This window comes from Centrocercus urophasianus, unplaced genomic scaffold, assembly GCF_019232065.1.
Source record: "Centrocercus urophasianus isolate 14NV4802_14NV808 unplaced genomic scaffold, USGS_Curo_1.0 seq_17, whole genome shotgun sequence".
NCBI lineage: Eukaryota > Metazoa > Chordata > Aves > Galliformes > Phasianidae > Centrocercus > Centrocercus urophasianus.
In genome coordinates this window covers 25,512,539-25,528,531 of record NW_024884722.1, presented here as the reverse complement: position 1 = coordinate 25,528,531, position 15,993 = coordinate 25,512,539, and the positions used below count along the sequence as shown (strand labels likewise).

Sequence of the window (15,993 nt, the reverse complement as noted above, 5' to 3'; positions counted from 1 at the left end):
CTAGTATTAGTACAGAAGTACTGATTTCAGTTGAAGGCTGTGAGGTATGCAAAAATGATGCGTTTCCATAGCCACTGGTAGTTAGCAGATGGGCTGCTGCTTCCAGTACTAATTGAACTACTTCAGCCAACTGTGGCTTCAATTCCTTAGTGTTAATCTATTGCTATTGAGGCAAGAATTTGCAAAGAGATGGCTTAATATGGACAGGTGGTTCATAGTGCAGCTATTGAGATGATGAGTGGATTTTTTTGTACATATCTTCACATTTGGACATTGAGTAGCCAGAAATAATATTGAGACATAAGGAAGAGACCCTGAAACTATTTACTCTGTAGAGGACAGGGAAAGAAGCTTTAGTAATTGATCTTTCTCATGTGTTAAGTAACAGTTATGCTGAATTTCAAGGGAGAGATGAAATCATTGTCGTGTTTAAAATTCTGGTTCTACCTTCTGTTGAGTGTGGTTATTAGACTATTCTTTTCTTCTCTCTCTGACATGGCAGGAGCATTTTACAGTCCATTTCACCACAGCATCCTATAGAAAGCTGACACCTTGACCTTGTTTGAACTATGTTGTGCAGTAAAACTATCCAGTTCACTTTCAGATTAAGCAGCAAGCTGCATATGCAGCCCACGTTCTTATGGAAGAATTAGGGTAGTGTCTGTACTGTGGAGTCGAGCTCATAAATGTGAGTTGACAGAATCATACTAGGAACTACTGCAGATGTAAAAACCTGGTGAGGAATCTTACTAGAACTGCCCGTGGTATGATTAATTTCAGACAGCATCCTACCAATCAGCCCCTTGCTAATGTGCTGATAAAGGAAGTTGTGCAAGTGTAATCACTAACGGTATTGCTGAAAAAACAGAAGGTCATGTAACAAAAAATTCATTTATTTCATTAGTCATTAAGTAAATTAATATTAATGTAATCTCACTTATAAATATCTGATTGAGATACAAACTATTGAATAAATGGCTTGAGGCCTTGTAACTGGCAGGAATTTGTACTGAAGAATCTTCTTTTGGGTGGCTACAGGAAGGCTGGATGTTCCAGAGGGCAGTGTGATCTTGGTTTAAATATGTGGGTAGTAATCAGCTCAAACATGGGCATCAGCATCTGATTTTCCTGTGCTTCTGATACTACCAATATGTCTAGGAAGCATTTATTTTTTTTTATTATTCTCTGGACTCAGCAGGGAGTTTAAATCTGCTACCCCTCTTTGCCTTTTTGCTTTTTTCACTTTTTCTCTGTTCTGTAATCTTCATTACTAGTTGAATTGGTTTTTTATCCAGATAGGAAAAAAAAAAAACGAAAAAGAAAAAGAAAACCACACAGTTTTAATCTAGACAGGAGATCTTCACGCTTCGTGAAGACATTTGTTTGAAACAGTGTTATAACAACATCTAACAATGTTATTTGCCCTACACACCCAGAGAGTCTAGGCACTACCAAAACTCTGTTGTTTCTCACCCTTCACTTAGGAACAGAGTAAAATATGGCCCTTACCCTCGAGTGTTTACAGTCTCTTTTGAGATGTTCTTCTTGATAATGTTATAATGTGCACCTTTCTCTGTACAGCCTTGGGCTACTGCCACCATTCATAGACATGTCTTCAGAGGCCGTTGCTTTAAATTCTCCGCAGGTTATGCAAACTGAGAACTGCCTCCTGGATGCATGGAAAACTTAGCTAGTAGAATAAATGCCATTCAAACTATGAGCACTATCTTATGGTTAACTCATGCTGATACAAATATATTTTGATACTCATTTGCAAAATAGGAACTGCCTGCCTTATTGGAACTTCTTCCATGTATTGATGGTTTTCTTTGAAATGGTCAGGTATAGTCTGATGGCTCTTTCAGTTCAAGTTTGTAGTGTTGAATTTTATGTTTACTTGAAAATCAAACTACTCTTAATTATTTTTATCTTAACAAAGAGTTGAGAGTGAAGTGGCTTAGATGTACAGGAATCAAAGCAGCTGTTGAGATAGCTTTAATGTTGAACAGCTTGAGAGGACAGGATGGCAAACAAAGCTGTTAGTGTTTCAGTAGCACTAAAGTTATTGTGATGTGTGGAAAGAAGTTGAAAGGCTGATGGTGAACAAATAGCAAATTGCTGTTTTGTGTACTGTGCGCTTAAGGAAGTGTAGGATTTCATTGATGTAAATTAGACCAAGTATTGTCCTGACTTATTGAAACAAATCAAATGTAGTTGGCTTAGAGATTTGAAGACTCTTGTACCTGATGAGAACAGCAGTAGAATATCAGAAGCTGGTAGCCTCCAGTGGGTGTAGAGATGGTTTAAATGTGCAAGGGGATGTTCAATAAGTAGGACAGAAGTACTGCAGGACAACAAGCTCAGTAGTGAGTGCCTTTACCAGTGGCCAGGAGAGGGCAAATAAGGCATTCTTAATGCTGCTAGAAAAGAAAAGAATCATTAGAGCAGTAGCCAGAAACAAACAAGGAAATTGCAATTTTGTGGTGGTTATTTGAGGGAATAAAGTGTCTAGAAAAGACTTCACCTTTTTTAATGAGCTGTATGCCAAAGGCAAGTAGAAGGTTTAATACCTTTAGGCCAAATCATGACCTGCTGTAGATTTAATAGAGACTGGCAGAGTGCTGCTGTTTGCAAGCAAGTTCTGCAGATTTATACCAGTGCAGGTTTTGGAGCCAGCTTTTTCCATGTATATTTTTCTCAAATAAGTATTACTGCATTGAAAGGCAGGAATACAAGCGCCATATTACTAATACCCTTGTAATAATAATACGTATTTTAGCTTTCAGAGTAATTTTGGGGAAAATGCAACAAATAAATAAAAGAAAATAATGAACACTCATAAGTAAACCAAGAAGGCAAAACCGACTCCTCAGAGAAACAGCCAAAAGCAGAATTAAAAGTTAAAGATGAAATAGATCCTTGAGCTAGATCTGAAGCACTAGAAATCATTACATAAATATGGGTGTAAATCTTAAAGCCAGTGTAAGATGATGTTCTAGTCCATAGCACAGGGAAAAGTCAAAATGAAAGTGCTGTGAATGTCAAAGTGAGACAAAACAACCTACATTTACCCAGCACTTAACATTTTGATATTGAATGACCATTAAATAAAACAGAAAGTTACATTTATCTTAAATGCATGGAAATTAAAAAAGGAAATGCTGTATTTCTAGAGATTCCTTAGCTATGAGCAAAGTATTGTTTTGACTGGAGGGCTAGATTAATGTAAAATACTAAGGGAAGTATTGGTGATTTAAAATAAGAAGATGTGATTGCTTCACCTCTGGATTTAATAAAAGCCAACATACACACAAAAGTTAGATTGAGCAGCCCTTTGAAAACAAAGCAATTGGTATTTGAGACAAATTGAGTTAATTTACGTCTTTAAGAGAAGACTTTGGCAAACAATGGATTATGTCTTTGTGAAGATACTAAAAATTTCTTCGAAGATATTTAAAGAAACAGCACTGGTCAAGAGCAGACGCTGTGGTTGTGTTTACCTACTGGCCCCATCCTGATGGCTCTGCTCTGTGCAAGTCAAGAGCTGGCCTCACAGCAGGCCAAGTAGAGTCAAGGAAAAGTGTAATGGTTCCACAACTCTTTGGTCTGATCTACATTCTGATATCACTGGTTCTCTTCATTGCAGGGGTGGCAAGGAAGGCAGATCCCAAGTCTTCAGACTTCAGACTGTGACAGTGCCGTGTTTTGTGGTGCATTTGTATGTAACCTTAGACAAATTTATTTTTGTAAGTTCAATATGTTAGGGCTTTTCATAATTGCCATCTGTGGAATGAAAGGCAATTTAGGCAAAAAGTGTGTATAGCTGCAAATATTAGAAAGTATAGTTATTATCAAAAGCCATGAAAGGAACTTGATGCAAATGTTCCATCTACAATAGAAGGGCCAGACTCTAATATCATGCATGATGCACAGTAACAGATTTTACTCGAGTACCACGGGATGCCCATACTGTGCCTGAGATTAGAATCTGTCTCAAAAATTGATTATTTGGATACAAAAGAAGCAATGATGAGGAAAATAAAATTTTACTGAGTTTTTCCTCACCCTTAGCATGTGAAATTTGGCTCTTGGCTTTGTTCTTATTCTTGGTCATTTATTAGGAAAAAATTGGCAATAAAAATAACGACAGTATAAAATATCACTCCTCTATAAGAATCACATCATCAATTTGAGACAAAAAGAAGTTATTCTTTCACCACCAGTTGCTCAGAGCAGCTAGCAAATCTTTAATATTTAAATATTATCTATAGTACCTGAAGCTAACAGTGACTGCATTACCAGGGGGGATTTCCCTGCAGTGCTGTTATCATGCATGATGCAGGTGCTGTAGCAATAGAGCTCTGGTGTTGTGGAAACTATGAGCAGGCTGATCTACTCTGCAAATCTTATAATCAGAGACAGTATCTTCAACTATTTAAATCCCAAGCTGTATCATCTTCATTTTCCCTCATATTTAGATTTTGTCTTTTGTTCTTGTCAATTTGGGGAGGAGGTAAATGAAAGTTGAATAGAAACCATAATTAATCTGGGACAATCACTTGCAGCATTAATTTATATTCAGAATTTTGCCTTGCAGCAGCTTGATAGCTCCAGAAGGCTAATAAGACAAAGGCTGCAGAGCTTGTCTCCTTATTGAATGATGTATTTATGACCCTAGTCTCTTATTTTTAATTCACAGCACCCCAAGAGAAGTTGGTACAGCTGACCCAAGGTCATCTCCAGAGTATCGTTTGCCAGGTAAGAAACTCCCATTAGGGATGGGAGAAAGGATTTTTAAACTTCATGGGATGGTGAGGGATGTGGTGAACCTAGCTCCCATGCACTGTCATGGGAAGAAGTCCCCACATCACTCCAGTTATCCTGTTGTGACCTAAAACTTCTTTGAGGTTGAAAAGCAGCTGCACCAGGGTTTCTGTCATTCTGGATTAAGAGAAATTTCTTGGAATGCTACAGTGTATAGGAGTGGCTAGTATTTTGAAGTGTAGTGTTATTAATGATCTCCATGGAAATCATAGTACTGGTACTGAAAGTACCTCTTAAACAAATGGCAGGTACAAAGTAAAGGGCCAAACTCTTTGAACAATTTGAGTGTTTTGTTTAATTATTATATGTCTCTTTTACTGCATCTCAGGTGAATAGAGTTTAAAGGATCCTAATTTTAGTGCAACCAAAGAACTAGTAATGCAGACAAACTCTATTCATTGTTTTAGCAAAGACTAAAATCACAAAAATGGTCATTGCAAATGTTTTTCTAATACACAATCCTCAGTGACTTTGAGAAAAATGCCTGCATACTAGTCATACTTCTGAGACCAGCTATGAATCTTTACAGCTCACAAGTGAAGCAATAAAATTTCAATGGCAAAATGCTTGTCGTCATAAAAATGTGAAAAATATGCCACTGTTCAGGGGCTAAAAGCTGTCCCAGGAAATGCTCTCAAGTCTGTGAATATTCATTGTGCTGCCTGAAAGTGCACCTAATTTTAAGGTATTATCTTTATTCAGTATTTTACTTTTTGCATATTGTTTAAGCTAACTTTAAACATTCTGAAAATGTAAGTATTTTATTTATCACTTGTTAGGTAGATGAATGAAAGTACTAGTCAAGTGGTTTTTGAATAAGCTGCTTTTTAAGCTTGCATATCAAAGTATGCTTTTGCACAAATAAAAAAAAATTGAGTATAAAAATTACATATTTTTACTTCTATATAAAATCATACACGTACAATTCTAAAATCTCATTTCTTTGAAGCTGTAGTAATTTCTTCAGAAATATCATGCTCCAGCTTACACAAACAACACAAGTTATACAGGATATAACATCAAATGAAACTCAAATGCTGTGTATTAGCAAAAAATATGTCCCACATCTTGCCACCTCCTTCCCAGTTCTAATTTGACACAGGGACACCACGGACTTAAGAAGTCTTTACCGTGCAGGTAATCAGTATGTTGTTGTGCAACAAATACTCAGGATGCTAAAGAGAAATCTTCATACTGATACTTTGTTTTCATTCCTTTGCCATTACAAATTAGTTGGAAGGTGACTGGGGCCAAATCCCTAGTTCAAAATGTTCTGTCATCTTGGCAATTTTAATAAGTTTTTGAAACTGTATTATATTGCTGTTGATGCAGCAGAAGATTTGCTTTGAAGATCATGTTTGTTTGATATTCTGACTACTGACAATGGTTGACATGGAGGATGCCATCATCTTTGCTTTGTTGTGAGGTCCTTCACATTCGTGTCCTTTGCAGTCACACAAATCTTCATGTATACAGGGTAAATAAATTCCTTTTTCATCATAAAAGAAAATAAGAACAGGGTATGGGAAAATATTACCTGTTATTAATTATAATTCTCTGCTTTATCGTGACAATATAATCTAGTAACTTTTCTGGATTTTTTTCTATGCAGCTCTGAGTTCACCTCACCTGAAAATGTGCCCCAAGACTTTAATGGTGGAATAGCTGAATTTTTTTTTCTTTGACAGTCTTAATGCATACATGATCAATTAAAACACACTTATCTTTAGAATTATTTGTTCTCTGTTCCTGTGCTTTGTCCTTGTATTTATGTAGTGTACATATTCTCAATAACTCTTTCTGAACCTAGTAAGCCTTTCAAGACTGGGAATGCAATATGCACTAGCTAGCTTCCTCTTCTATCACTGGCTTTATTTTCCTATCTATTCTGTCTTCCATTGCACATTAACACTTTAATGTATTTGCCTTGTCTGCAAGAACCAGAACCCAAGTTTTACCAGTAACCATTTGTAGGTTTGTAATCAGTTGTGTTTAGTAATATGGGCACTTGTAGCAGAGCTTGCCTAATTCTGGCCCTAACAAACCTAGGTCTGGGTTGAACTGATAGGCCTTTGTATCCTGTCTCTCTTTGAAATAAAAAATGGGGTGTTAGTGAGAGGCTGTTCAAAGCAAGAGATGCTTGCCAGAGAAACCATGTAGAGAACTGGAAAGCATAAATGAACCCAAGTCACAAATCTCTGCAAGGTGTATGATGTGTTGTAATCTGGCTTAAAATATAAATTAAAAAGGTCTGGTCATAATTGCTGGTTGAGGTTGATATTTTAATGGTTTTGGACTGTTTAGTCTGTTCTAATTTACTTATCTTCACTCAGCTCTGTTAAACACACGTCATTTCCGGGAAAACCTTCAGCTAAGCCATAGTTTGTAGTTTGCAGTTTGCAGTTCATCAGAAGGCCAAGCCTTACCTGTAGCATGTAGTTCTACATGAGATGTCTGCAGCAGGTCGTTAATATGTTTAGGGTTCTTAGTTCACATCAGTTTGACTTGGAGTACAACGGAAAGCTGCTCCATTGCAGCACTCCAGTTGTGGGAGTCATCCCACCATGTTTCAGTAATGGCAATTAAGTCATAGCTTGCCTTCCACACAGTGGCCCCCATCTCCTCTTGCTTGTTGCCCACACAGCAAGTGTTGGTGTAGATGCACTTCAGCTGAGCCACTGGCCTCACCACCCCAACCCCAGCATTAGCCCCCATGGCTCATCTCTAGTGAGCTTCTCTTCTCCCTTCATACCTACTTCAAAGCCCTCTCAGTGAGCCCTGCCAGCTGCTGGGCAAGGATCCCTTTGCCCCTTTGAGACAGGTAAGATGTGTACACAGCCATCAGACCAGATGCTGAGCAAACTACTCCATGGTTGAAAAAGTCGAAACTCCTGCAGTGTAACCAGCCTTTCAGCCATGTATTTATCAGACAGTTTTACGATCCTCTCGGTATCTCTCCCTGCCACCCTATGGACAGAGGAGAACATCACTTGTACTACTGCTCCCACTAACCGGAGTGGTTAGTTGATGAACTTTCTGTGCCCAGAGAGTTTCAAACAGAGCTTCCTTGAGGCAGTGTGGAAACATCTGATTGTTACTGAAAATAGAAGCTGCTTTTCTGTGATGGTGCTACATGATTTTCATGTCAATTTGCAAATGATTTGCCTTCAGCATTTCTCTGTTTTGCCATGCAGTTCAGCACTGATATGCCTGTGGAAAAATAACTGATACCTAGTTTTTACCTATTCAAGACTGGAGCCACACTTCCTCTGAGGGCTGACTAGCTGAAAACAACAAAGCTCCCTCTGGCAGTAGATTCCTAGAAGTAGCAATTAAGTAAGCCTCCTGATAAAGGCTTTGCTAAATGCCAGCATTTTTGAAGCAGAGTGACAACTTCTATAGTTGATGGGAGGGAATCAGGAGTGCAGTGAGGGAGCTGACTCTTGCCTGCAGCAGTCACTACTTCACTTGTCCCCTCCCACCAGCAGCATGGTCTTTTCCAGAGCTGCCATTCTCTCCTGCTACACCTGCCCTCTGTTGTGTTCCACTTCTGCTTCTCATATTTGGGGCAAGAGAACTCTGTTTTCTCTGCACCACTAGGAAGCATCTGTATGGCTCTACCTCTCTGCATTTGAACCCCTTCAGCAGCAGCACTGAGAGCTCAGGCAGCCTGAAGCTGTGGTGTGTGTGGTACTGGGGCTGTGGAGTCTCCAGCAGTGAGGCAGCAACCACCATCAGGTCTTGCAGCTTGATGCTGAAGCACGGGCGTAGCAGATTGAATCTGCAGGGAGTTGAGATAACAAATTTCTGCTAAAAAAGCTTGTAGCTTCATTAAAAGCATTTCACTGGTATGAGAGATGGTATAAGGCCAGGTGTCTGGTTCGTCATGCTTCGAAGTTTTCCTCTGTATCGCAGTGATTTTGATTGACACAATTTGATTGTGAAAATAAGATTATTTTAATGGGAAAATATATTTTGTCTTAGTTCTGTGCTTTAGTCTAACTGAAATTTCTTTAAACTTCCCCTTCAATTCAGATGGGGTATGTATTCGTGCTTATAAACAGAAATGGCTAGACATAGGAGTTTCTAACAGAAAGCATTATATCAGCCTAATTTTATTTGGAGAAGGAAGTGTTCTTTCTCATTTAAAAGGGGGAAAAAAATTGGAAAGTAAATCCTGAGGATGCTCTCATTATTCATGAAAAATGTTATTGAAAGCAAACTCTTAGGTGACTGGCCAAACATCAAAGTGCATATCCATAGTTGCAGAAAGAATTATTTTAGGCTAGCAGAAATTTACTCAAAACATCTGGTCCTTTCATTAGCATGCTAAGTTCTTATCATCTTTGCTTGTTCATTCTGCCAGACTTCCTTTGCAACATGAGTTGGAGGGATTGTCATGTGTAGAAGTTCAACCAGGACTAAAGAGCAGTAGATTTAAGTAATGGTTGTGGCAAGCACAATGAGATCACACCTGGTTCAGTCCCTCTTGCTTTTTCTTGCTCCTTGATATTGTTTTTGTAATTGTACGTCAAACCTTTGACTTCAGTATTACAGCATTTCAGCAATTTCCTGCTTTTGTTTCCAAATATTGCATGTCTGTGACTGAACTTTAAGAGCCACATATGTGGCTTTCTGCCATTTAGGGTTGTATGCCACTTTCTCATTTAAGGCAAGGGGGAATGAAAGAAAATTAACTGCAGAAATAGTGGACTTTACTGAATAACAGATCTCTGCCATTGTGCTCCCAAGAAGTGACAAGTGGACAAAGTGAGCTGAGATGGGCAGCTGTTGAGATCTGTAACGGTGTTTAGGTTTGAATTTAGGTTGAATGTCAGGGGGAGGTTCTTTACAGAGAGAGTGGTGAGGTGCTGGAACAGGCTGCCCAGAGAGGTTGTGGATGCCCCATCCCTAGAGATGTTCAAGGCCAGATTGGATGGTCCTTGGGCAGCCTGGGCTAGTATTAAATGTAGAAGTCGGCGGCCCTGGCTGTGGCAGGGGAGATTCACGGTCCTCGAGGTCCCTCCCAACCCTGGCCATTCTGTGATTCTGTGATGTCTGCTGATGACTCATTTCGTATCTGCACACAAATCATTTAACTGTCTCTGTATCCAGTCCTCCTTTGCTGTAAATCCACAAAGATTCTTGTGTTTATTGCACATATGTGTGTACCTAATTTCTTTCTCTGAAATTTATCAAACTGGTGAATGGACTCAGCATTACCCCTCTAATTTTGAAGATACAAAGTACGTCTTGGGCTTTGAAAATTAAAATCATTTACCAGGGTGAAAAAATTATGTCTTGCCAGTTATATTACTATTTTTAAGAGTAACACCTATCTGATTTTTAGTAGGGATATCTCAGTGTGACATTAAGTGAACACAGATGAAAAAACTGTTGCCAGCAAGCACAAAGACAACTTTCGTTGTTCAGCAGAAAGACACGGTTGTGTTATGCTTATGACTGTTTTCTTTCACAGCTCCGTCAATCAGGAATACAATTTCAGAAGCCTTCCATATGCTACATGTTCAGATTTATTTTTCTCTAGGCTTTCATAGGTTTTAGACTACTTCCCTTACAAGAAACAGATGAAATATTCTGTTAGGCTCATTTACGTGTGTGTTCCAGTAAGAAAATCTGTGTTTAATAGCTCTTGTTCTTTCAGCACAACTTGATTTTGTTTTTACCTTCCTGAATTCCTGTATTTACTATGAATTGTTTTGCTCTGAACTGTTGTTCTGTCAGTCAGAAGGAAGGGCTTAAAGGAGATGTCCATGTAAGTGGGGTAGACTATGATTCTCATAGAATATTGATGTTACAAATGATCAACTGTGCAAGGTTTGTGGGTGACACCATACAAATCTGAATGTTCTTGACCTATTGCTGTTATAGTAGGTAATAAAGGTAGATATGGGGCTTTTCTGGGTTGAGGGAAGTTTTTTTCATTGCCCTTCCCAGATATTACTGCTTTTGGAAGTGAATGTTGAGATACACTGGAACTGGAAGGGTACTATAATTGCTATAATCTTGGATTGGGGTATCATATTTAAAAAAAAAAAAAAAAAAAAAAAAAAAAAGTGATAAATATATTACAATATATATGACAGCTGCTTGTGAGAACATATTGCATATTGCTAGAACTTCTTCTCTAGAGCACATCCTCTTTGCTTTTGGAGGGGGTTCCACAGTACGGCATGCAAAGCAGCAAAGTGAACAAAAAAGTGGACAAAGTGCCAGACTGCGTTTAATTTCTTCCACATATGATCTGTGTAAATCAGTGGAACAATTGACTGCTCCAGTATCCCTTTCCAATTGCAGATTTCTTGCTGCCAGCAGTCTCTCTGGAACATGCAATGGCAATGCAACAGAAGTTCCTAAAGCCACTAATTAGAATTGTAATTAACAGATTAGGGATATGTCAGGATTCCTCTCCTCATGTGGAATTCAGCCAGGATATTTCAGCTATAGTTTCAGTCCATGTTAGATCCAGCATTAACCTCCTCAGATTTCACCTGAAGGAGAAGCCATGTTCTCTGTTGAATTAACAGTGAAGCATTTTTCATGTGTGGCTACAGAGCTACGTCTAAGTTTCAGGGGAATTGGCTAATGAAAGTCACCTTTGCTGGTGGAGGAGATGGAAGTTCAGGGCTCATACAGTAAAGCTTTGCAAGAGAGAAGAGTAGCTGCTGAAGGAATAATAGAATCATGGAAATAATAAAATCTCGGAATGGTTTGGGTTGAAAGGGACATCTCTGATCTTTGCCATGGGCAGACAAGTTGGCACTTCAGGGTGAGCAAGAATTTTAGCAGAAGGACTTAAATGGAAGTTCAGGGAAAGAAACTTTGGGTAGTTTGACATTATCTATGAGGTAACCTGTTTCTTCAGGGATTCACAGCCACTTGAACAAAGTTCAAAGGGAATGAAATCGTGGATTTTAGCCCAGAAGTACAGGTAGCAGGAGAACTGGATGCTTCAGTGTCTTGAGCAATACCTGGAAGATGGAGCCTCCTAGGAAGATGCAATACCTAGATTTGGGTACAATCCTGGGAGGAGGAGATACTGATCCTTAACAGAATGGTAGGCAGTTCACTGATAAATTGAGTCAGAGAGTAATAAAATGCTATTTTAAAAAAAAGAAATAAATGAGGCAATATGCTGCATAAATCTTGGCTAAAGGGCTTATCTGTAGAAAGAGAAAATTACAGTGATGGCTAACGTAGGTTATTAATGAAGTCTGTTGTTGAAAGGTAATTGCTTTCTTTTTTTTCAACGTAACCCAAATGCCACTTTTGGCAAGTTTGAAAAGATAATGAAATATTTACACAATATCTTTGCATTTCTTATATTTCTAAAGCATGCATTTGAATGATATTATTTTGAATTCAGTCAAGGCAAGATTGGAGTCTAATTAAGGTGGTATTTGATGTTTGGGACAGTTTGGCAAAAAGATGCCTCAGGAAAAGACTGCACCAAATGTGCTTGTGATTCTCAAACCCAAATCACAGTAGACATAATAAGGCTGGAGAAAAACATTAGTGGAATGACAAGAAAGCTTCCTTCCTGCTACTGTGGGAAAGATTGTGGTATCCCTGGTACTGATTTTCTTTGCTGAGAGCTTTCAACAGCACAATCACACAGAGGTGTGGCAGTTTGTCACCTGCATAGGGTGACTGTTAGCTGAGGTGAGTAATCAAGATCCAGATTCATAATTCTTAGCTGCGAACCAGTCCTAACAATGTCTTTTCCAAAATGCTGATTGGTGTGGGGAAAAGCTTCTCATTGTTCCAGGCATTGGCTTAAATACAAAGTAAACATGGCAGTAGGGTGAGCCTGAATTTTTTGGATTTGTAGCTGCAGCTCTTCTAGGTTCAGAAGGTGACATTCTTCCAACTTTGAGACCTCTGTTCATAACTCTGTATCTTTTCATACTGCCGTCCAAATATCTGGATCATTGCTTTGCTGGCTGTGCGGTAGTGTAATTGTGAGCTTATAATTGTTGTCTTCTGTAGAAGCATGGTGCTTCTAGTAGGGCATTGAAGAACTTAGAAGTAGTAGAAAATCAGTAGATTAACTATTTCAGTGCTAAGTGCTCATCGTTCCAGTTCAGACTGCTAGTGTAACTTAAGAGCCAAAGCTGAAAGTAAGACAATGTAATACTTCTAAAGTTGGAGTGCTCAAGTAGAAATGGAAGCTTTACTGCTTCAGTAACTAAGCAAAGGTATTCCTTAGACTAAAAATACTGTGTTGAACATCAGGAAGTCAAGTTATATCAGCTTAATATTAAATTAATGTTCTTTCGTATACATCATTCTCTCCTACCATGAGACATGCAGCTGTTCGTGCAATCTGCACCCAGTCAATAGTTTGTGACATATCTTGAGCAAGTATTTTATCAAAGAAAATCACAGTGTCTAATCTTGTAGTCATCAATTTAGAATTTCTAGGTGTATTTGTTAATAAATGTATTCCTTCATATACTGTATTCCAGCAGAATTATGTTTATGTTCTGACAATTGCCCTCACTTAGTGCTCTTCTGTGACCTTTATACATGTAAGGAGCAATGAAAATGCACTTGGGACTTGTAAATGTCATGGTCAAGTTTAATTTTTCATGATTGTGAGAAGCTACAATGGAAAATAGTGAATTTCTTCTTGTCCTGGAAAATACTGTTAAGGTTATGCACGCTCTATTTTACATATGCTAAAATGCCTTCATGTAGTCCTCAGTAGAGGACCTATTTTGAGATACTGGGATTCTTCCTTCACAAGAACATGAATGTGGTGCCAGAATTCGTAGCAGTCTTCCTTGGGTTTCCATTTGCCTTCAATTTTCTGAACCATGTGTACATCAGTAACAGTATTTTTGAAAGCTTGAATTAAGATTGGCTATTTTCAGGTAGGAGATCTGGCCAGGAGATCAGTATTTTTTCCTAGGATGCCAAATAGAACAGGTTTTGAAAATTACACTGTTCTTTGCCAGAGCACTGATTACGCTGAAAAGCATACATCAAGGCTGCTTGGTATTCTTAGTCACTGACAGTGAGTCAGAGCATTTTGTGTAGGTAATCTTATGTTTTCGTCTTTCTAAAAGATCAAGGGAAAAAGAAAAGTAATGTTCACATGGAGAAATTCTGTTCCTACTATAGTTTGTGAATTAACTTCACCAGGTAGAAATGTGCCAACAGCTTTTAGTATCTGAAGTTCCTTGTTAGTGGTTTTTGTTTGTTTGTTTGTTTGTTTCTTTTTGCTTTGTTTTGTTTCATTTATTTATTTCTTTTTTTCTGTTGCTTTTCACTTCATGCATTGTAGAAGAATGATCAAATGAAAAGTTTCATTTTTAGGGATTATACTTCTCTCAGACTAGTCTAAGTTGTGTAAGTATTGAGACAAATTTTCATCTTTATGCTCTTCAAATGTGATTAGCATTGGTGTGACTGGTAGCAAAGTGACACCGACTGGCTCCTGAATTAGGACCTTTCTTATTAGAAGAAGCAGTCATTTATTCAGGGGATGAGCCATTGCTAACTGCAGGTTTTTTTCTACATAGACGTATGAACTGTGAACTAAAGACTCAATGAACAAGGAATGTCAAGTATGCAGGAAACTGTGATGTTATCAAATACAGTGCAAAAGAGCAGGAAATGACAAGAGCTTAGAAAAGAGATGGCATCACAGAACTGATAATTTTTCAGAAACAAATATTTGTCAGCTTTTCATGAACAAATATTTCTTAGAACTTTAGAAGCAATTTTTCTTTTGTTAAGGCTCTGAATACTTTTCAGTTACATCTTATCTTAGTTGCAATTAAATTGCTGCAAAGGAGGCAAGTTTTAATTGTAGCATCATCAGCCAGATTCCCAGAGAGGTGCAGACACTTTATGTTGCACAGACTCTGGTGTTTCAGTGGGTCCTACCAGAAAGTGTAATAACTGCTATGAAAAAGAGTGGTAGAATTTGGTCCTAAATTAATGCCTGTTGCAGCCTAGAGCATTTGTCTACATTAGCAGCCTAAGCTATTGCTTCTAAGGGACTCTTCTGTGTATCGATTGCAAAGATTTATTTTAAACAAATCTCCTCTGATAGTTATTGCAAATCACTGCTTTAACATGTAATTATTGTCTAGGCAACTGTTTTTCTGAATTACGAGTATATTCAATGTCACAAGCGTTTTCTTTGTTCTGCATTCCTTAAAGCGACTTACAAATACAGCATCTAAAGTTTACTTAATCCGAGAAACAAGAAACCTGGGAAGAACATAAGATAATTAATTTGATATTTTAGTGATAAGGATGCAGAGAGTTCTGTCAATACAGTCATTCAAATTACATATGAATGGGTACATTGACTCCAGACCATCTACTGCATTTTTTTTCTTGATGTAATTTTTGAAGTAATTTTTCTTGTTCTTTTTTCAAGAGAGACATTTTTGCAGAAGAACACAGACAGACAGTACTTTTAGTCTAGAATATTAGTTTGATTCAATCAGTATTAATTTTGAGGATAAAAATTTGCAAAATTGAAGAGGCTGGGTAAGGTTCTTCCTTAATAAATCCATGTTAAAGTCTATTCTGATTATTACAAATTAGCTTTAGAGGTAAGGTTTGAAGGCTTGCTATGGCCTGTTTTTTATAGGATGGAGAGGGTTTCAGGTCTGACATGGGTATTAATGCTCATAGGTATTATGCAGGTCACTCTCAAAATAATGTTTCCTTTCCATGGAAATTGCAACAGATGCAAATAGCACAATAACATTATTTGATACAGCAAATTCTCACATACAAAATACTATTTTGCAACATAGTAATCACTGTTAGCAATGCATTTGCACCAGCCGTGAACAAGAGCTGGATTCCCCACATTAAAATCTGCCCCAGATGAGGCAAACCACTGTTGCTGTCATCACTGCTGAGACACACCACCCACTGCCTCTGAGCTCACATTCACTATTTGGTCTCCATAAACATTCAGCAAGCATCATTTAATGTTAATAGGTGCCATTTTTTCTGCATTGAAATAATTCAGTTCCACACCTTTGCTTCATATGCACTTCCATGTCTGATGCTATTTGTCAGACTGTCCCTCTGAGGCCATCTGTCACACAGCAATAAAATGTATTGAAACACTGATGGGAAGATTCAACTTCTACTGCCATGTCACCAACATCCACT

At 38.1% G+C, this 15,993-nt stretch overlaps 1 long non-coding RNA gene across 2 annotated transcripts in view; it reads left to right on the top strand.

The window, feature by feature from the left end:
• The first annotated feature begins 3,643 nt into the window (after window positions 1–3,643).
• The window catches only part of LOC122159892, a 199,930-nt gene continuing 187,580 nt past the window's right edge, over window positions 3,644–15,993 (top strand). For both annotated transcript variants that reach the window (XR_006168694.1, XR_006168693.1), the window contains exons 1-2: window positions 3,644–3,718; window positions 4,700–4,758. This is a non-coding gene — a long non-coding RNA (uncharacterized LOC122159892). The remainder of the gene's footprint in view (window positions 3,719–4,699; window positions 4,759–15,993) is intronic.